We start from the raw sequence: 23,325 nt of genomic DNA, 5'->3' as shown, positions 1-23,325 counted from the left end.
GTTGCGGATAGGCTCTGGTTCAGGTGATAGGCATGGCACGTGATGTGGCCACGCCTATGGAAATACAGGATATTCCGGTACAGGAATCCAGGAACTCAATGGTTTGTCAGTCCCCGAAAGGGGTCCGGCCAGTGGCCAAGTCCCAGGGACATCAGAACGGCTGATTGGTGAACCTTCCATCAGCTGTCCCTGGTGTTCATCCTTGTCTGTCCCACGAATGTGGCTCTGGGACAGGGCTGCCTGCACGGGTGCAGGGAGATAGTCGAACCAGAACCTATGCAACCACTCACTTGGTAGTAATCAATAAAGTTGTGGCCTAAATTCTGCCAAAAACCAAACCAAATATCTGAGTCATGTGTGAATTTATTTTGGGGAAGGTTAAAGGTCTAAACACGCAAATACTGTAGTTCTGCTTTTGTTTTTTTTTGTTTTTTAAGGAGTTTATTGGTATTTTGACAGATAACAAAGAAAAACACATACTACAAACATACATATAAACTACAAATCAAAATATGAAATACAAACAAAACAGAAAAGAAAACAGATACATTACCTGACAATACAGCTACAATAAAAATATCAACTTAACTGTCTTAAACTTATTTCTGAACTTAATTAATGGACTTCCTCGCCTCCTCTCTTCTGCGTTTTTATTTCTAATCTTCTTTCAGTAACTTTGTAACATTGTAAAATCTTGTTTAACACACATAAACTAAATCTTACATCCATACCTCAATTTTTAACCTATTCTAACAAACTATATAACATATTACCTAAACAACCTCTTATATCCTCTCTTTATTTAACCTCTAATGCTGAAGCCGATATATCCTCTGATTCCAGCACAACTATTATTATTAAATCTTATCTTAACCAAAATCAATATAACTCTTCTATTACATACACATCTTTTCCCCTCTGGTTTCAGAAATCCGTGGTCAGCCTTTTTAAATCCATTCCCTTTACACCTTCCTTCTTTACCCCACCCCTCTTCTATGCATTTCTAATCTTCCTTTTTCCCTTCCCTTCCCCCACTGTTCCCCCCCCCAGAGTCCATCCTTTCCAACTCCTTCTAAAAATTCCGTTGTTTGTACCATCACAAGTTCAACACTGAACATTCTTTGTGTCTTCTTCTTCTTCAGAATGTGGTCATCTTCCTGACAAATAGCTATAAGTTCACAAAATATCTCTTCTCCACTTTCCTCTTGTTGCATGCTCCAATCCAGTTCCAAAACTCCTGAACTGCCACTCCAGAAGTTCTTTGTTCTTTGAAGAGTAAAAGCCCCCCGCCTCTCACGCTTAGGAGGCTGTTCTTGTTTATGAGCTTGTACGCAATCCGCTTCTAAGATTTCAACTGGAGAAACATTCTTTTCCTCTTTTGTAGCAAGTGGGTCTCTAATAGAGTCTATCAAAGTTATTTCAGAGTCTTTCAATGTTGTTTCGATCTGAACAAACTTTTCCAGCACATTCTGTTGAAATAAGTTCATTTGAAACCAAAAACTTTCCATTGTTGAGTCTAGGGGGGCTGTGGGATCTGAGTAGGCAGAGAACCACAGGGTGTCAGTACTTTTCCATCTGCGCATTAAAATCCGCCATTTTCAGCCTGGCCCAGATTCTTTGCCAGAAGGTTAAAAGAGTTGTAAATCCATAAAAAAGCAATCAATCTTAATCTCAATCTTCCCCCAGCCGGGGTTTCGACTGTCTCTGAAAACAGCTCTTAGCTTCAAAGCAAATGTTTAATGGCAACAGTTTCTTGGTGTTACTGTGCTAATTTTCGCTATCAGAGAGAAAGTGACTTCCTCATTTTAATCTCTCTCTGCAAGCCTAATTTTAAACTTTTAGGGTCCCAATTATTCTCCGTACTTACAGAGTACTTCTTTTATGTCCAAATTTGAGGAAAGACGGAGCGCTCAAAATCCAGCAGCCGGCCGCCGCTTTGTTTCCACGGTTGGAGACGGCTTCTTCAGCCCCGTACCGAGGCCCCTTCACTCAAGCCTCCCTTTTACAAGCGAAACCTGAGAAGGGGTCAGCACCTTGGGGCCCGCAAGAAACCCTGGACCACGGGACGCTCTTCCCGTGGTTTACCGGAGCCCGCAGCACGGTTGCGAAAGCTCCTACCCCCGAGGAAACCGGAGCTGTCTCAGAACTGAAACAACTCCCAACTGCTGGAGATGGCGCTCGTCGCCGGAAGTCCCTGTAGTTCTGCTTTTGAACAGGAACCAACCTCAGCTCCCATGTAAGTATACTCTTGGCAACTAGGAGGGAATAGCTTTGCGGATCGCTCAGGAGTGCAAGCGGGATCCAATGGTGGGAGACAGAAATGTCACTTAATACAATTCACACCAAGTAGACGCATAAGGCACACAACTGTTTTTTATTTGCAATCCTGTGCTTTTAATTGTTTCACATTAGTTTATGGTGCAACATGTGCATGCTATTGAGCATTTTCATATAAATATAGTTACAGGTGGTAGGGTTTATTGGGAACCTTGCAAGGCAAAAACATATGAGCACATTTGTATTGCAGAAACGCAGCAAGGATATTAGGTAATAAAACCTATTTCAGAGAACTGAATGGGGCTGGGAATCCACGTGGACACATTGGGCTGCTTTAGCACAAGCAAATAATGCAATACCTATAGGAAGATATGTGCAGTCTGCCCCTTTTTGCCTCTCTCACAATTCCCCCCAACATCAGCACTGTGATATATGTCAAAGTGTGCTTTACTGGGAGAGGGGGTTTCACCCTCCCTTTCCAATAATTTAAAAAGTGGTGGTTTGCTCCCTTCCCTTCTTTGTAGGGACAGGAGGGGACAGGGAAACACAAGGAAGTAATTGCTGTGATATGTGGCGATGCAGAGGCAGTGGGTGAGGGATGAGTTCATGTCACTTTGCACAGACTACAACACTCAATGTTGTTTTTGTCAAGGAGTCCTGCATTGTCATCAAGCTTCTATAATGGATGTTCCCCTCATCAAATGGGTTGCGCATTTTGCGTTGTCGTGAGTAGCCCCCTTGGATCACGGAGTAGCCCCTGGCAGTTGGTCCTGGCACCACCTTCCCAGGTTGGATACCTGTGGACTCCACCTACTACAGCAGCCACCCAATCCCGGCTGGGGAGGTGTTGCCAGGGGGCATTGGCCAGGTTGAAGGAGGGATTATACAGTACACACAATAGAACTGAGTCATACCTGGGAACAGCCGTTGGATTCAGAGCTTCCCCACCCACCACTCCCTCAATTGTCATTTACATTGCAGGTTAACCACCTTTTTTCCACAGCCACACAGCCACGCAGGCGCTGCTATGACAAGGTTGCTGTTGAAGGGCCGGAAAGGACTTTCCCTGCATTGGCAGGTTTCGCCTTTCCCGTAGCAATTCATCACAACTTTGGTGGTTGCAGGCCTTGGGAGGAATCCTTTAGTCATCTACAGGATTGGGGGGCATGGGACGTCGTCAATAAAAGGATTCCCGTTAAAGGGGTCTCAGGGGGAGGCATTGACCATACGCCCAGAGGTCGTCACTGCCCTCCTCCTCCAGCGGCGGCAAATTAGGGGGGCAGGCTATCTGCTTGAACATATGTTCTCCAGAGCTAGCCCACTCCCCACTCATGCTGGATACCCCTGAAATTACCCAGAACTCCGGCTGGGGGGCTGGGAAGGATAAACACCCAATGCCTGAGCCAAGGACTCCCTACATCTGAATATTAATAAAGTTGCAGCCAATTTAATCCCATGGAACGTTGTCACGTGTCGTTATTTCCCTCAGGGGCTGCCCGGGGTTCGGGAGACTCCGCCTGGCCATGCAATTTGTTTTATTGTTCCAGATCACAGTCTTTTATTTCTGGCATCCCCCTTCTTTGTTATTCATTCCAAACATAAGCATCAATTTCATGAGTGAAAACTTTTGTTCAGCTGCGAAAAAACATGTTTTCTTCAGCAATTCCACAGGGAATCCTCATATCTGAATGTTTGATTTCCTTCTTCAGTTATCGGAAGCAAGGCAATATTAATAACTGGTGGAGCTTCCGTGGCCATGAGTAAAATAAACTGCAACAATAAAGAAGAATGTTATAAATATGCCCGGTACTATTTAGAGATAAGAGTAGGAACTAGAATAAGGCCAGGATCTAAACATTTATTCTCTGATACCTTTGCATTACACGACTCAAGATTTAAATCTGTGAACAGAGTAAACTACCATTAGAGGAATCTCTAAGCACAGACACTCGGAATTTGGAGAATCTGCATGTACAGGGGAAGTTGCCCTTCTACTGAAGAAGATGGTGGTTTTAATGGTCTTCTTCACAGTATTCTTTTCTCAGATGCTATGCAAAGCTCATACTGTAAAATGTAAGGTTCGTAGTCCACATTCTCCACAACACATGTACCATCAGCCAGGAGACCTTATCATTGGTGGCATTGCAACTTATGGTGGTTTCATGAATACTTTATTATCTTTCACTGAAGATCCCCCACCAGCATCGCTTGATAGCTTTGTGTAAGGATGGGAAAATTTACTTATATTTTTATCCTTGTGTTTTGTACCTGGCAAGTCAAACTCTAACAGTTTATTCTGAAAACAATGGGTGATAATGGTGATGATTTCTTATCCATCCTTCCCCATAAGGCCCCAGGGCAGGTCACAATAATCCAAAAACACATTATTAAAAACAACTAAAACAGATTATGATCACGAGTGAAAGCAGAAAGAAATAAACACTTTTTTTCTGCCCAGGAGAAAGTCAGGGTGAAATGTATTTAAGCCTTTATATTTTATTTCACTTCTACGTTTTCATTCTCCTCATTTCATTTATTTCTTCTACTGATTCTATGTTGCTCAGAGGTGATCTGTGGTTTCTTTTAAGGCTCTGAATTCTTGCAACATTTGTTTCTTTGTCCAGTACTTTGTATAATATTGGCCATACATAGGACATGCAATTTAACATTATGGGAATCATTCCACCCACAAGTTTCACAATCACCTTCATATATTCCTGATTCCTGGTCTTAAAACATCCTCTTCTGCTGGTCATATTACATTTCCTTTTCTTGTATACTGTAATTCTGTTTCCCCAAAAATGTCTTTGTAAGAAAGTAGGTGATAGAGGCATATAATGTAAAATGAGAATTTGGAATACATGCATGTGTGTTTTAATATTTGAATGTTCCTGGCTCCTATTAGTAAACTCATATTTATATTCTCACTCATATTAGCATACATTCCCTAAGTACCAATCAGTAAATATACAGTGTGTTGTGTTCTTAAGCTGAGCACTGAAAATGTTTGGCTGTGTCTCTGCTGAGTTCAGCCTTGTTGCCGCTTGAAGGATACTCATCAGCTCTCTGAGTTGAAAAAACTTCATTCTTCAAGTGACACTGGAAAACAGATGAGCTTAATATCTCCAGATAGATACAGCATATGGCTTACTCTGAGCCTGGTTCATTTTGCATAGGCACCACAAGCACACCCATCAATTTGGACTGTTAGCAGCTGCAGTAAGAATAAATCTCCAGAACATAAAACAATGTCCTGTTGATTGTTAAATTGCCAGTGTAGTGTAGTGGTTAAGAGTGGTACTCTCGTAATTTGGTGAACCGGGTTCGTGTCTCCGCTCCTCCACATGCAGCTGCTGGGTGACCTTGGGCTAGTCACACTTCTTTGAAGTCTCTCAGCCCCACTCACCTCACAGAGTGTTTGTTGTGGAGGAAGAAGGGAAAGGAGAATGTTAGCCGCTTTGAGACTCCTTCGGGTAGTGATAAAGCGGGGTATCAAATCCAAACTCCTCCTCCTCCTCCTCCTCCTCCTCCTCCTCCTCCTCTTCTTCTTCTTCTTCTTCTTCTTCTTCTTCTTCATTTGATTTATTTTATTTTAATATCATTTTTATATCGTTCCAACTCTGAGATTGCTCTTGGTAATGAAGGGGGGATGCAATTGGAACTGCAAAAATCCAAATGCTATGTCAATCTGTGACACAGCCTCATATATAACTTTGTCCTAGATAAAACTATCCCCTCTGGAGGAAGAACCTATAAGTTCCCTCTCATGGATATAAAAGGTCTCCATTGCTAATCTTGAACTATAAGCTGCCTGGAATAGAAGTACTATGGTGAATAATATAATGAAGAAGGTGCAGGACACAGTGGAATTAGCTTTAATTTTTGATGCAGAACGCAACTATTTTTATAGTGTAGTGACAAAGAATTACCAGCACATCCTGGCCTTGGCGTATGCAGTAAAGGAGATAAATGAAAACCCTCAGATACTACCCAATGTCACTTTGGGCTTCCACATCTATGACAGCTATTTCAATTCTAAGAAGACGTATCATGCCACAATGCTACTTATGTCCACACTGGAGAGGTTTGTTCCCAACTACATATGTGGCATACAAAGTAATGTAACAGCAATGATCGGGGGACTGGACTACCGAATTTCTGGTCTTGTGGCAGATATCCTGCATATATATAAGGTTCCACAGGTGGGGATTATGTGCCTGTATGGATGTGCAGACAATGGGATTTAATCATTTTAAATGCCCCTCTGATGCTTGAATTTAAAATAATACATTGGGAGAGAGACATAAGCATTATAGCATGTCTATGAAAAAGTAACATTTATGTCTTTATTGATGTTCAAATAATTTTTATCCATTTATTTCCCTTTTATGAATGGGAGCTTATTCCATAAGGCCAATGGTATCCCAACACAACTGAAGTAATGGTAAAGACCCAAACCAAACTTCTTCTTCATTGAATATACTGTATATATTGATCAGTTCAGATTAAAATAACAGCACAATGAAACATACATAGTTGTGTGTGTGTGTTTATTTTGTGTGTGTGCATGAGTACACATGGATGCACATACATGTTTATGTTCTTTGTGGCTTAGGTCATTCTAACTATAACATATTTCCTGGGTTATATCCAACGCTAGTCATAGTCAGAGTAAAGCAACTGAAATCAATGGTTTCAAGCTGATTTCAACATGGCTTATCAATGGACACCACACCTCCTCCATTTTAAATTTACTATTATTCATTTAGAAAATATAGAAATAATATAATATAGAAAATGAATCAAATGCTTTAATTGGTGCATAATTTAGTTAATGCGTAACTAACTAAGTGTAAAGCTATGTGGCTGAAAAAGCAGAGTCTCTGTGCAATGTCAATATGAATATGCCATTTGGTGTTTGAAGCCTTTAACGTTCTTAATCTGTGGGCATAAAACACTGAAAGAATAGGGAGGTGGGCTTTAAGACTTTTATAACCGTAGTGCTTAATATAGAAGTTCATTGTACAAGTAAATTGCAACATATGTCTGACTTTAGCTCAATCAGCTTTAGGCACTTGGACAATAGACATACACACAATTAAAAAGGGAGTAGAAAGGGGCTGGGGTTCTGGGGGAAAAGACTTTGGCAATGCCACCTGCCACAGACCCCAATGTGTTTTCTCTATGCACATTTTTGGCTTTACGCGCATTACCCATAATGTAACCCGCATGTAAGGTGGCAGTCATCTATATAAAATAAAGGTACATAAGGAGAGTCTTGCTAGATCAGACCATGGACCTCACTCTCTCACAGAAAAGCACAAGCATGACTGCAATACCTTGTGTTATAGGGGATCTAGTATACCTGGAAGAAGAATTTCTTTACTGACCTAATTTACAATGTAATGTGAGAAGCCATTTGAAGTTGGGCAAGAAATGGAATTTTTTTCCAGATCTACGTTTTTATAATGGCAGTTCAAAAGCTGGGATAAGGACGTTGTAATTAACCTGCGATTCGTCCACCTATACACATTGCGGTGAATCTCAAGCATTATCTGGTTCTTTTGAAGAACTTGGCAAGACCTCATTTCTTCCATGACTTGTATTGGCAAATCGCTAACATAGCTATGTCTGGAATTTGTAGAGGGAGGGCAGATATCCATGTTTTCCTCTATGTTAACTATTTTCATGAAAATTTTATTCAGTCTTTGGAGAACTAAGACCATAGTTTCTGTAGACATGCAAATTTCTTGGTAAAGGTGCATGTCTGGAATCTGCTGACAATAAGCTCTTTTACTGTCTTGTTCTGAAGACATGGGTGGGTCAGCATTCTTCAATATACTGTTTAAATGTGACTACTAGTGTCACCCTTCTCAAATTTCCCCTTAGCTTCTCTATGGTTCTGCTCCAGCGATGGAAGATAAAACCACAGCAGCTTCCATCTATAAAATGACCCCTGGAGAAACCCTTCAGTACACCGGGATTCTTTCTTTATTACTGCATTTCAGGTGGACATGGATTGGAATCGCTGCAATGGATAATGATAATGGAGAAAGGTTTCTGCAAACTGCAATTCCACTGTTTTCCCAGAATGGTATATGTTTTGCCACCATTGAAAGAGTTCCTATGAAAATTACACTCACTGAACTTAATGACTTGCTAACATGGGGAGCAAAAACACGTGACAAACTCATGGATAGCAAAACCAATGTAGTAGTGTTCTATGGAGAGTGTAACTCCATGGTACTTTTAAGATGGCTCCCATATTTATCGGAACGGGATAATTTACTAAGTGGTAAAGTGTGGATTATGACAGCCCAGATGGAACTCACATCAGTGGTCTTTCAAAGAGACTGGGACACAGAAATAATCCATGGTTCTCTTGCCTTCACAATTCACTGCAGTGAATTACTAGAATTCAAACTATATATTGAGAGCAAAAATCCTTCTAGCACAGAAGGTGATGGTTTTATCAGGGACTTCTGGCAGCAGGCCTTTTCCTGTGTATTCCCAAACACTGAGGTAGATGGAAATATTTGCACAGGGGAAGAGAATCTTGACAGTCTTCCGGCACCATTTTTTGAAACAAGCATGACTGGCCACAGCTACAACATCTACAATGCTGCCCATGCTGTGGCCCATGCTTTACATGCCATGACCTCACACAGAGTCAAATACAGCAAAATAGCACAGGAGGGACAACTGAAGCCTCAGAAACAACAGATGTGGCAGGTACTTTCCTCCTGAATATGCTCCAGTGGCAATGTATAATATTTTAGGTATTGAAATAGGGCCTACCCAGTATAATAATTTGTCTCCCAAACTCTTCCTGTGCACACATTTACTTTCCCCCTCATCTCTAAACACTCAAGAAACTCCTCTCTTTTCACTCCTCACGTGATTCCCTTGTTTAAACTCTGTCCTCCAGCTACTCCCCATATCGCCCCTACCCCATACCTTCCTTCAGTCTTTTAATGTATTAGTTGAATGTAAAAAGACTTTTGCATGACTGGGATGTTGCCTAATGTACACTTTTGACTCTCATCCTGCAAGCTTCTTTCTTAGTCTCACTCACCACTGGCATGCAGCCCTAATAAAGTTGCCCATGACACTGAAAATGGTTGCCTGTTCCAGCTGTATAGTATGGTGGGGTTTTTTTTAGTTAGCTTCTCTGATTGCATGTAGACATATCTGAGTTATTAGCAGCCAACTGTTGATGTCGGCTGTGGGTTATAAGTCAAATCAGAACCCTTCCTTGAGACCCGTGGATTGTAAATAACAATCTGTAGCTGGGATGGCATTTGCCCTTTCTTTATTTCCCATTCCTCTTCCTGCCTTTGGACCTACCATTTCAGCCAACCACTTTAAAATCTTTCTGGGTTCTGCTTCCCAGAAATCCTAAGTTTTAGCTCACAGGATATTTCATCAATCATCCCCTATTCAAAACTATTCAGGAAACCATTAGTCTGCTGCCATTAGACCTTCGCCTGAAAATCCCAAACTCTTTCCTTTTCCATCTAGCTCCATCATTTTTTGAGACGTGTTTCATTTAACAACAGTGCTGGTGACAAAATTGCCTTTGATGATAATGGGCAGTTACTAGCTGGATTTGATTTTATCAACTGGATTGTTTCCTCAAACCGAACCTTTCACAGGGTGCAAGTTGGGAGTGTGGATCCAGAGGCTGTCCCAGACAAAGCCTTCACCATCAATGAAAATGCAATAACCTGGAACAACTGGTTTAACCAAGTATGATCCATTTTTTGGGGGGGGGCAGTTTTGGGAATGTCCCATTGGTGAATGAGCCCTGGCTCTCTGCATGGGTGTGTAAAGTAAATGTCATGGTGAATGCCGATAGGAATGTTCTTGAATCAAAGTGCAACATTGTATGAATTGATGAATTCTTCGAGTTACAAAACATTCTGTCCTTGATATTCTGCTGTTTCTTTCAATAACTGAGATATTGATGGGGGGAAACTAATGTATATATTTATATATACATATATACATTATTTATATGTATGTAAATATTTATATATTTATTGCTTGGATTACAGGTAAAAAAAAAAACCTTTTAAATCCTTCCTAAGGGCCAGAACCACATGACACTTTGACCATCATTCATATGTTTTTGCTCCATTTATTTCTTGACAATGTCTAGTTGAACTTAAGATGGGACTGGATATCATCACATCTCAGTATTCCCGTGCTTGTATCTCATGTCAGGCAAATAAAAGAATAGGACCAGGGTGCTCTATATTATGTACAGTGATGTATGTGGTCCACATAAAGTTGTCTCTTTAAGGGAAAATAAGTGCTGGGAATTCCCCATTATGCATGTTTGAGTCTCACACAACTGTGTTGATGTGTGCTGCCACAAAAAAAAAATTGATTCAAACCTGGAAATGGCGCAAAAAGGGCAAAAGAGGCTCAAAAAGAACACAAAAATGGCAAAAATGGCACGTAAAGTCTTGAAATCCTAGGAGCCTTTGCACTGACCTTTGAGGAGAGTTAAATTTTAAGAAAGGAGGTTTGACAGACATTTGTGGGTTTGGGGCAGAGTTTGGCAGAGTATGGTGGAGTTTTTGCAGGATTGGGGGGGGGTAGGTTTTTCTAAGGCTTAAAAATAATAATTTTACAAATTGTGTGTTCCATCAGCCCCATTCAACTTGGCCAGAGGTTAGGGAAGATAGGGGCTGTTCCCCAACAACTCTTGGAGAGTGGCACTTTGGCTACCTCTGGTGCAGAAGACCTTCTAGAACTTAAAATGAAGAATGCCTTATAATCAGCAAGTCAACTTTGTGCAACATAGTTTTAATATATAGATAATGGAGTACTATCTTCATTCTTTTAACAAATGCCAGAAACATTGACTGCATTCATACATGGCTGCACAATTTCTTCTGTAGTTCAGAGTGTATAGACAGGTGGCAAGCCCCCAGAAGTGCAAGCATTTGAAGCTCATTTTTTCTTCTTTTTCCTCTATGGATTAGGCACAGCCACTTTCTGTATGTTGTGAGGGTTGCCACCCTGGTTCAAGGAAGAAAGTGAAGGAGGGAGAGCAGTTTTGCTGCTATGATTGCATACCTTGTCCAGAAGGGAAGATTTCAGACCAAGAGGGTAAGATATATGTAGAAAGATGATAGATAGATGATAGATAGATAGATAGATAGATAGATAGATAGATAGAGATAGATGATAGACAGACAGACAGACAGATATGGTAGATTAGGCTTCATACGCCATGACCCAAGGTTATTTGGGGGACTGTATGCTTTAAAATTATGCTGTGGGTGTGAAAATAGTCCTTAGATGGGACAAAAGTAAAGAAAATAAAATAAAGAAATTATTAATGGTTTTCAGTGATGAGCTCACAAGTTCATGGACATAGACCTCTCCTCATATTACTCATGTGTAAAGGCCAGTTGTAGGTTTAAGCTCATGCAGGGAGCTCTGACATATACAGAAAGATCCCTGCTGCAGACAATATGATCGTATTGGAGAGGGAAAGTGATGGTCTCACAGTTTTAAAATGGGAAAAATAGAATACACTGTGATGTCACTTGGGTCTTCCTTTGAACACTGTTTTGATGCTACTGCTGATGCAGGGAACTGTGACCTCACCATGCTGCTTTACATCTAACACATTCTAAATAACATTTCAAAATTTTATCAAAGAATTTATTCTATAATTTATACAAACAAATTCTACCAGTACGAAAGAAACCATCTATTCGTATGATTTATAGTCCATGGTATGTTTATGAGTTCATGACTTATTCACCCACTAGTCATGTGGGAAGGCTGGACATGCCTTCAAAATTATGCAGGGAGCCTCCACACTTATAGAAAGCTCTCTGCTGCAGATGGTATGATCAGTACAGTAGTGGTGATGGTTGGGTCATGCAGGACTAAACTGACCACAATAAAACCCCTTTTCAGCAATTTTGCCCTCTATATGTGAGCAGAGTAAGGTGTGAATAGGTCTTTTTTCTTTCTGTTTCAGATATGAATGACTGTAATAAATGCACAGATGAAACATACCCAAGCAAGAATAAGGATAAATGCATTCCCAAGATTGTAACCTTCTTGTCTTATGAAGAACCTTTGGGGCTCAGTCTAGGCTGCATTGCTCTTTCCTTTTCTTTGATCACAGCTCTGGTGCTGGGGACATTTATGAAGCACCATGGCACTCCCATCGTCGTTGCCAACAACAGGGACCTCACCTACACTCTTCTCATCTCCCTCCTGCTCTGCTTCCTTTCTGCATTGCTATTCATTGGTCAGCCTCAGAAGCTGACATGTCTCATCCAACAAACAGCTTTTGCCATCATCTTCTCGGTGGCTGTTTCTTGTGTGTTGGCCAAAACTGTCACAGTGGTATTGGCTTTCATGGCCACCAAACCAGGTTCCAGAATGAGAAAGTGGGTTAGGAAAAGTCTGAGCAACTCTATTGTTATTTTTTGTTCCCTTATGCAGGCTGGAATCTCTACCACGTGGTTGGCAAATTCCCCCCCCCTTTCCGGTTGTGGACATGCACTCTGTGACTGAAGAAGTTGTCCTGGAATGTAATGCAGGGTCTGTAACTATGTTTTACATTGTCCTGGGCTACATGGGCTTCCTGGCAATTGCCAGCTTCACTGTGGCTTTCTTTGCCAGGAAACTGCCTGATAGTTTCAATGAAGCCAAGTTCATCACTTTCAGCATGTTGGTCTTCTGCAGTGTGTGGCTATCCTTTATTCCAGCTTATATGAGCTCTAAGGGCAAATACATGGTTGCTGTGGAGATCTTTGCTATCTTAGCCTCCAGTGGTGGTCTTCTGGGTTGCATCTATCTTCCAAAATGCTATCTTATTGTGTTGAGGCCTGAGTTGAACAACAAGGAACATCTAATAAGGAGAAGAATCTGAAGAATCTGATGAAGAGGAAAGTGGTATCCATTGAGCTTTCAGCAGCTTTTCTTTAAATTCAGAAACCCTTATATAGAGTTTGGAATTCTGTGCTCCCCATAAATGGACAAACCTGTCATACATACATACATACATACATACATACATACATACATATCCTTTATTCGACCGATAGTCAGAAAGAAGAAACATTTCTCAATACAAAATTATAAAACTAAAACATCAGAGGGATACACAATTAAAAATAGGACAGCACTAGTAAACCTCATACAGATAACCCACATCAAGACATTCGATTTTGTGCTTCTGACACTTGAGCGCCAGGAAGAGGAATTTAGCCACAGATAAGGCTATTTTCCCAGTGGGCTTATTCAGCAGATATGCTACCTGCCTTTCTCTTGAACGAGAGCTAAAGTGAGATAAATATGGGGCTATGAGATACTGCCTTAAATCATTATAAAAGGGACAACTCAGTAGAATGTGTTCTGTGGATTCTACCTCTCCTAAAGCACAATGGCAGGTTCTCTGATCATATGGAACTCCTCTAAATCTTCCCCTCAAAACTGCCGAATCAAGAACGTTCAGTCTGGCCGCAGTGAGAAGTCTGCGGTATTCCACATAGTGGATATCCGCCAGGTAACAGGCTGGTGCAGCCCGATACACCTGGTCCCCCAGAAACATCCCAGGTTTCACGCGGGCTATGTCCTCTTGTCTGGCGATATCCCCCAATCTCTGTGCGATCACCGCTTTAGCATGTCTATACGTCATGTACTCTATATAGAGGGAGGACAGTCCGCACTTCTGCACTTCCTCCACCACCTCCCCTTCTCATGGTGATTTAAAATTGTCCCTCAGTATCAGGGGGCCAAACCCACCGGTCTAAAGCATAACTTGAGCCATAGCCATAATTTCGCTTTCAGGGCCACATACCTAAAGGCTTGGCAGCCGGTCTCTAGTCTCATGACTGCACCCGCAACAGAAGGGGGGATCCTGAGAATGGCCCTAAGGAATTGTGACTGGATAGATTCCAATCTTTCGAAGTCTCTACGTGAACCCAAAGCAATGCCCACCAGTAGTAGTGGAAGGACTTTCATTTGGAAGAGTCTCAGGGCAACTTCCACTGTTTGTGCCTGTTTCTTGGCATACAGGGATCTAATCAGCAAGGCTGCTTGAGATGCATTTGTGGCTATATATTCTCTGTGTGCCAAGAAAGACCCATTTGATCGTACTACCTGGCCCAGGTATTTGAAGCAGCTAACCTGCTCTAGGGGAATACCATTAATCGACCACGAATGGAGTTTTGGTCGAGCAGCAAAGACCATTATTTTGGTCTTGGTATAATTAAGTTGGAGCTCATGTTGGATCTCGTATTCATGAAGTGCTCGAAGCATCCTCCTCAGCCCAATGGGGGAAATAGCTAAAAGGGCAGCATTGTCCGCATACAGAAGGACATTCAAAGCTCGGCCTGCTAATTTTGGAGGATGGAAAGCAGCATTGGCCATATGAGCCACTAGTGAGTTAATGTAAAAATTGAACAGGGCAGGGGCAAGCAAACAGCCCTGTCTTACCCCCCTAGTGGTGGCAACCGGATTGGAAACTAACCCCTTATTATCTAACCCAGGGGTCAGCAACCTTCGGCTCTCCAGATGTTTCGGACTACAATTCCCATCATCCCTGACCACTGGTCCTGTTAGCTAGGGATCATGGGAGTTGTAGGCCAAAACATCTGGAGAGCCGAAGGTTGCCTATGCCTGATCTAACCTAATTCTCAAGAAGGTATTTGTATGCAGGTTGATAATCAGGAGAAGAAGACGGCGGTCGGTAGATGTCGCTGCCAGTTTTGTCCATAGCTGATTCCTGGGAATTTGGTCAAAGGCTTGCTTAAAGTCAATAAAGGCGACATGGAGAGCTTTGGGGCCTTTGCGAGCATACTTGTCAGCCAAATGGTTCAGGATTAGAATTTGGTCTGTTGTCGATCTTCCAGGGCGAAAACCCGCCTGTTCCTCTGCGATGATATTGTTGCTCTCCATCCAGGTCGTTAGTTTGTTGAGCAAGTATCTTGAGTAAATCTTCCCAATAACGTTCAGCAGGCTGATTGGCCTAAAGTTGGCTGGATCAGTGCGCGGACCTTTCTTGTATATTAATACAATTAGTGCGGAATTCCAACTTGGGGGAAAATTTGCTGTTTTGTTTATATAAGTATAGAGTACTGCTAAGAGTGGGCACCACCAATCCTTGTTGGCTTTGATGGCATCAATGGATATAAGGTCATCTCCAGGTGCCTTGCCCGCCTTAAATTGGTCTATAAGTGTTTCCACTTCAGAGCAGGTAACTGGGTCCCAAACCTGTCATTTCCAGTTGTTTGAAAGACAGCTAATTCTTTCTAAATGCAACATTTCTTCCCAGACTCTGTGATTTTGTTCACTCATTAGTTATATATTTTTAAATAAAAACTTCATGGCTGGGGTGGGTTCTGATTTGCACTACAACAAAGGTGGAGTAAATAAGTTTCCCAGCACTATATCCCTAGTTTTTATTGATCCAATCCCAATCAGGTTTCATGCAGCATGGAGGAATTTAAAGGTGCTCTGCTGCATGTTTCCCCTTTTTGGTCAAATATCAGTAAATTCAGTAAATAGCACTGAAGAAAACAAAGCAGTAGAATGCGGGATATAAGATCCTTTTCACCCCACCACTGTTCTACCAAATATATAGAAACCCATTCCCCCCCCCCCGCCACCATATATTTCAACTTGAATGAATGAATGAATGAATTTTTATTTGTGTCAGCCATCGGCCATAGCAATAAAACAACAATGCAATATGCAAAGAATAGAAATAGTGGATCTCAGTCTAATTGCCCCAGCTAAAAACCTTGCAACCTTTGCTGTCACCTTCTCATCTTGATCTGCCAAGAGAAGGATAGTGTGGCAGTGGGTGGGTGACCCAGAATTGTGCTGGCCCCAAGGGTTTGTCCATGAAGCGAGGTCCAAGTCCAGTCCTGGGTCTAGGGGTCCAAAGGAGGTCAATCCGGCGGGGAGCAAGGCAGGGAGCAGGTCAAGGTCCAAGGCAGGTTCAGGCACAAGGTTGCAGGTTGAGCACACGCTTGCAACTAAGTTGCTCACGCAACTTGGGCTGGGTCTGGCTGGCTTTTATCTGGCCCTATGCTTAGGGCGGTCCCGATCCTCCGGAGACTCGCCTCTCCTCCGGGCCTGGAGGCGAGCACTCCTCCTGCAGACACTTAACTCCCTTCGCCTATCTGCCCTGAGCCTCTGTAGCTCAGGAGAGGCTGGTGGGTTACTGGACCCAGGGGATGCCTCAGCTTCCTCTGAAGAGGCTGGGAGTGGAGCACCTGCAGGCAATGGGTCCTCCCTCCCATCAGGAGCCAGAGCAGACTCTGCTGATGCCTGCACCTGGGGATCCAGCACAGGTGGGGATCCTTCAGGCTCAAGCCCTGGCCCCGGCTCAGCTGGTTCTGGAGGCGGGGAATCCTGTGCAGGCTGGGATCCCTCAGGTTCAGCATCAGAGTCTGACTCCCAGGCCATCACACCATCCCCCCTTCCAGGCCTCCCCCTCAACCGAGGGGCCGGACCAGGCTTGCTGGGGTAAGCTGCATGGAAATCACGGAGGCAGGCAGGTGCGTGGACGTTTCCCGCTGGTTCCCATGAACGATCCTCAGGCCCATACCCCTTCCAGTCGATGAGGTATTGGAGCTTCCCCCTGCGGTATCGTGAGTCGAGAATGCGCTCCACCTCGTACTCAGGCTCCCCCTCAACCAAAACTGGCTGCGGTCGTGGATTGTCCGGGTGGAACTCGTCGGGCGGGGCGACTGGACTAAGTAGGGACCGGTGGAATACTGGGTGAACCTTGAGCGATGGAGGTAACTGGAGGCGAAACGCCACCGGCGACACCTGCGCAGTGATGGTGAATGGGCCGGCAAACCGTGCATCCAGCTTTCGTGAGGGCCGAGAAGGATGCAGGTGACGGGTAGAGAGCCACACCCGATCGCCAACATGGAGTTCTGGCCCCTCCTGACGATGTCGGTCAGCCTGGGCCTTGTATGCGTCCTTGGCCTGGCGCAGTTGCTCCATCAATAATTGTTGCTGGGACTGAAGCTCCTGAAGCCAGTCTGTCACTGCGGGGACCGCGGAAGCTGGCAGCACGTCCGGGAACAAACGTGGATGGTAGCCGTAGGAGGCCTGGAACGGGGTCTGCTGGGTGGAGGCGTTCACTGCATTGTTGTAGGCGAACTCCGCCAATGGCAAGTGATCGACCCAGTCATCCTGCTGAAAGCTGCAGTAACACCGGAAGTACTGCTCCAGCACCGCATTTGCCCTTTCCGTCTGGCCATCGGTCTGCGGGTGGTGGGCCGAAGATAGACAGACCTCCGTCCCAAGGGTCTGGTGCAGGGCTCGCCAGAAGTGGGATGTGAACTGGACGCCGCGGTCAGAAACCACACGCTCGGGCAGGCCATGCAGGCGGAAGATGTGCTGCAAGTACAGCTGAGCCGTTTCCTTAGCTATGGGTATGGACGGGCAGGGGGCACAGTGCACCATCTTAGTGAAATGGTCCGTGAAAACCAGGAGGCAGGTACAGTGACGAGATGGGGGCAAGTCCACCACAAAGTCCAGCGAGACCGTGTGCCAGGGACGCGGTGGGACTGGTAATGGCTGGAGCAGACCGGGGGGTCGCCCGGTAGGACCCTTGGCCCGCCGGCAGACGTCGCAACCAGCAACATAGCGTGCCACATCAGCCTTCAGGCGGGGCCACCAGAACTCCCGGCTTACCAGATGGGTGGTCCGGTACCGCCCAAAGTGCCCTGCTGCTGGGGCATCGTGGGACATCTGGAGAACCTCAGCCCGCAATGGTCCTGGTGGGATGCATAGACGACCCTGGTGCAGCAGTAGGCCCTGGTGCAGGGCCAGCCCCGGATATCGAGGGCATGACCCGTCAGACAGTTCCCGAAGCCGTTCCTGTGCCCAAGCATCGACCCGTTGCTGTTCTCGCACCCGAGCCTGCAGCGGCTTGGCCTCCTGAGTGGCCAGGAATGCGGCTGGTGGTAAGATAGTTGTCGGTACTGCCTGCTGTACAGTGTCTGCGACGTCCTCAGGTTTCCGGGACAGGGCATCCGCTTTCCGGTTTTGGGAGCTAGGGATGTAGCGGATCCGGAACTGGAACCGGGAGAAAAACAGCGCCCACCGGATCTGCCTTTGGTTCAACTTGCGGGTGGTCTGGAGGTACTCCAGATTCCGGTGGTCCGTTCTCACTTCCACCGGGTGTCGTGCCCCCTCCAGATGATGGCGCCAGACCTCAAAGGCCACCTTGATGGCCAGTAGTTCCCGCTCCCACACGGTATAGTTACGCTCCGCCGGAAGGAGCTGCCAGGAGTAGTAAGCGCAGGGTAACAGTGGCGCATCGGGTCCGTGTTGCTGAGACAGGATGGCACCGAGAGCCGTACTGGAGGCATCAGTCTCCACCACGAAGGGACGAGAGGGATCAGGGTGCTGTAAAATCGGCGCCCTCTGGAAACAGGCTTTCAACCCCTGAAATGCCACTTCAGCCTCCTCATCCCAGGAGAAGGGCGTCTTGGGGCGCAGCAGTCGGGTTAATGGGATGGTGCGATGAGCATAATCTGCAATGAAGGTCCGGTAATAGTTGGCGAACCCTAGGAACCGCTGTAAGTCCTTGCGGTTCCGGGGCGCTGCCCACTCTCGAACCGCAGCCACCTTCCCAGGGTCCATCTGCACCCCGTCAGGGGAGAGTCGGTGTCCAAGGAAGTCCACTGACCGCTGGTGGAACTCGCACTTGCTGAGCTTGGCGTACAGGCGGTGCTCCCGCAAGCGCTGCAACACGGACCGAACATGACTCTCGTGACGGGCTGGGTCACGGGAATAAATCAGAATATCATCTAGGTACACCACCACGTATTTGTCTAGCAAGTCCTGGAACACGTGGTTGATGTACCGTTGAAACACGGCGGGCGCGTTGCATAATCCGAACGGCATAACCAGGTATTCAAACTGCCCATACCGGGTCCCGAATGCAGTCTTCCACTCGTCCCCAGCACGGATCCGAATCAAGTTGTAGGCCCCTCGGAGGTCCAGTTTGGTGAACATCTGCGCCCCCTGCACCCGCTCCAGCAATTCTGCAATAAGGGGCAAGGGGTACCGGTCTGGGATGGTGATCTTATTCAGGGCCCGGTAGTCATGGCAGAGGCGAAGCTCCCCACACTTCTTCTTAACGAAGAGTACAGGAGCGGCAGTGGGTGAGGTAGAGGGTCTAATGAACCCACGTTCCAGGTTCTTGCGAAGGAAGTCCTGCAAGGCTTCACGCTCTGGCTCCGAAAGAGAATATAGGCGGCTCACAGGCAGGGGCGCCCCAGGCTGTAGGTCTATGCCGCAGTCGAAGGACCGATGAGGCGGCAGCTTGTCTGCTCCCTGTTCCTCGAACACGTCTAAATAGTCCTGGTACACGGCAGGGAGCGTTGACACAGCCTGCCCCATGGGGGCAGCTGCTACTAACTCGGACTGAGCACGGGAACCCGGGTCTGGGAAGCGTACAGTCCGATTGACCCAGTCGATCTGAACATTGTGTGACTCCAGCCAGTCCATCCCAAGCACCAGGGGAAACCGGGGCATGGTGGCAATGTCCAGGGTTCGCACCTCCCGGTGCTGCTGGTAGCACAGGACCAAGGGCTGGGTCTCCCGAGTAACAGCGCCCGAGCGTAGGAGCCGTCCGTCAATTGCCTCCACCTGTACTGGTTCCGGCTTGTTCTGAAGCGGCACCTGATGCTGAGTGGCGAAGGCAGAGTCCATATAGGAGCGGGTTGCCCCCGAATCCACCAGAGCGTGGGTGAGAATCCAGGGCCCACCGGGGGGGTATAGACGCACCGGTATCATGAGGTGTTGCAATTCCACTGGTGAGGGCCCATCATGCGATGCTTGGGTCCCCAGGTAGCCTGGGCCATCGGCTACTGGGGTTGGCAGTTTTCCCTGCGGCTGGCGTTTCTCAGGGCAGGTTCGGGCGTAGTGTCCACTCCCACCGCAGTAGAGACACAGGTTCCCCTCCCGACGCCGAGTCTTTTCCGAGGGGGAGAGGCGAGGCCGCGCTGCCCCGAGCTGCATCGGCTCCTCCAATGACTCAGCTCTGGCCACGGAACTGCAGGGAAGCACCGGCGCCGGGAGCCCGGAGTGCCGGCGGCCCCGGGCCTGGCGACGGTCCTCCAACCGATCGTCTATCTGCAGACTCCGTTGGATGAGGGCATCCAGTGTGGCAGGGCGATCCAACGTGGCCAGCTGATCCAGTATCTCGTCTGAAAGTCCCTCGAGATACTGGTCCCGCAGGGCAGAGTCGTTCCAGGTCAAGTCCTGCGCCAGCAGCCGAAATTCCGTGGCGTAGGTGGCCACTGTGGACTTGCCCTGTTTCAACCGCCGAATTGCCCGATTGGCTTGACTCCCCTTCTGAGGGTTGGCGAACGTGGTTTCCAGATGATTGCAAAACCCCGTATAGTCTGTCAGCAAGGGGGAGTCTTGCCGGAGCAGCGGCAACGCCCACTTGGCCGCCTGGTCCTTCAGCAAGCTGATCAGGAAGTGCACCTTGGTGCGGTCGTCAGGGAAATCCCGAGCTCGCCCCTGAATATACAGCTTGGCCTGGGCGAGAAACATGGGAAAGCTGGCTGGGGACCCATCAAATTTCTCTGGCAGGGCCACTGGGTACTTGCCAGGAGCTGGGGCGGCGGCCCCAGGAGCCGGTAGGGCATCCAAACGCTGCTGAAGCGCCGTAACCGCATTGCTAAGCTGCTGCACGGTGTGGGTCAAGGCCTGGTTCTCCTGGGCCAATGCCACTAGCGCAGCCGCCTGGTCAGCCATGGCTACTAGTTCCTCCCGAACGCACCCCAGCGAAGGGGGAGTGCGGGTGCGGCGTGAGCAAACTGTGCTGGCCCCAAGGGTTTGTCCATGAAGCGAGGTCCAAGTCCAGTCCTGGGTCTAGGGGTCCAAAGGAGGTCAATCCGGCGGGGAGCAAGGCAGGGAGCAGGTCAAGGTCCAAGGCAGGTTCAGGCACAAGGTTGCAGGTTGAGCACACGCTTGCAACTAAGTTGCTCACGCAACTTGGGCTGGGTCTGGCTGGCTTTTATCTGGCCCTATGCTTAGGGCGGTCCCGATCCTCCGGAGACTCGCCTCTCCTCCGGGCCTGGAGGCGAGCACTCCTCCTGCAGACACTTAACTCCCTTCGCCTATCTGCCCTGAGCCTCTGTAGCTCAGGAGAGGCTGGTGGGTTACTGGACCCAGGGGATGCCTCAGCTTCCTCTGAAGAGGCTGGGAGTGGAGCACCTGCAGGCAATGGGTCCTCCCTCCCATCAGGAGCCAGAGCAGACTCTGCTGATGCCTGCACCTGGGGATCCAGCACAGGTGGGGATCCTTCAGGCTCAAGCCCTGGCCCCGGCTCAGCTGGTTCTGGAGGCGGGGAATCCTGTGCAGGCTGGGATCCCTCAGGTTCAGCATCAGAGTCTGACTCCCAGGCCATCACAAGAATCAACAATAAAGAGGGGTGATAACCTCATTCCTTAGTCTTTATAAAGAGTGCAAGCCAGAAGAGCATGTGTCACCAATTCAGTACTGCCATCCCCACAGGGACATAAGCGGTTTTTGTGTGGAAACTGTTGGAGTCATCCCTCAAGTACAGCCAAGGGCAATACATTCAATCTTGTGAGAGTAAAAGTGCATCTATGTTTTACAATTGCTAGGTTATGCAGATAGGGTGCCAGAGAGTTGAATGGGAAGGTGGAAAATAGTCATACCATGGGCAAAATTTCCTTATTGTGGCCAAGTTGTCCTGGCGCTTGATATCATTTAGGCGCAAACAAATTAGACTGTTTGCTTTACTAAAACCCAAAGTGAGTTGCTGTTGTGGTGATAAGCCACAAGAGTGAAGTTTTTGATAGACAATTTTAGACCAGGCACTCTTGTGACAATCTTGCAGCAACAGGGATATTAGAACAGGGGGATTTGAGTTTAGGTGAAGCCAATAGTTAAGTGTCCTGTACCAGATCTGTAATTCTATCGTGGGAAGATTAGCCTCTAGGTGCAATGATACATTTGGGACATAGGTTGGTACTTGACACTAAAAATCTTCTTTTCATCCACCAGTAGCTGTGGTAATTTAAGTGTGGTTCTAAAAGAGCATAGACACTTCTTTTTGAAAGTGAATTAATCAAATATTTATTTCAATTTTACAGAACAATTATTAAAAATGGGTGGTTATGCTTAATGAAAAGAATACAATGTAAAAACAACAACTCTCAACTCAGTTATTATAATTCAGACTGTTTAATAGGCTGCTGTTTCTTTAACGAAAAGGGGGATAGCTTTGAGAGTTTCATTCCCCACCTTTCAGATCAATAGCCAATTACACTGACTCAACTCAGATTAACACCATGTTCACTAGGTCATGATGGTTGTCTTCTCATTAAAAAAAACTTACTTTAAATATTTATACTAATAAAAATCATTTTGTATGCAGTTTTTACTAATATACTCATGGGGAAGAATCCCCTGATTTTGTTGTTGTTGTTGTTGTTGTTGTTGTTATTTTCACTAACATATGTATTTTTAAGCAGCCTTCAGTTCATTGTCTACAACAAAGGGTTTTCTGAAGGGTTCTGTCCTGCAAGCTTCTTCCTCTGAAGGCTGATTTTTTGAGACTCTTTTTGATTTCCTGTATTCTAGATGTTCTTAACTCTTCTTTTAAATGTTTTCAAAAATTGTTTAACTGGAGGTTTTACTAAAGCCTTAAGTAAAAGCATGGGCTGTTGGTGGTTGGGAGGCATTTATCTGATGCCTTGCTATTTTCCTAATACCTAAATGCCATTGTATTCTACACAGTATAAGGAGTAGCTTAGTAAAGTTAAATCTCAATAAAAGAGCTGCTCAACTGAGGCAGCAAGAAGGCTACTTCTATCACAAAAGAAGTTTATTTTGTCTTTAGCTCCAGAGCACAGCATTATTTCTGGTGTCATTTTTTCCACTTGTATACCATTCCAAACACATTTTCAGATGTGGCAAACATAATTTATTTAACAATTCCATTAGGAACCCCAAGACTGGAACCTGTGATTACCTCCCTCTTTAATTACTATCAAA

General features: G+C 45.9%; 1 pseudogene; it reads left to right on the top strand.

Annotated features, from left to right (window-relative positions):
• Positions 1-6,104: 6,104 nt before the first annotated feature.
• LOC117057573 lies at positions 6,105-13,186 on the top strand (annotated as a pseudogene).
• Positions 13,187-23,325: the final 10,139 nt, after the last annotated feature.

Source organism: Lacerta agilis, chromosome 14, assembly GCF_009819535.1.
Source record: "Lacerta agilis isolate rLacAgi1 chromosome 14, rLacAgi1.pri, whole genome shotgun sequence".
In the NCBI taxonomy this organism is placed as follows: domain Eukaryota; kingdom Metazoa; phylum Chordata; class Lepidosauria; order Squamata; family Lacertidae; genus Lacerta; species Lacerta agilis.
This window is presented reverse-complemented; position numbering and strand designations above follow the sequence as displayed.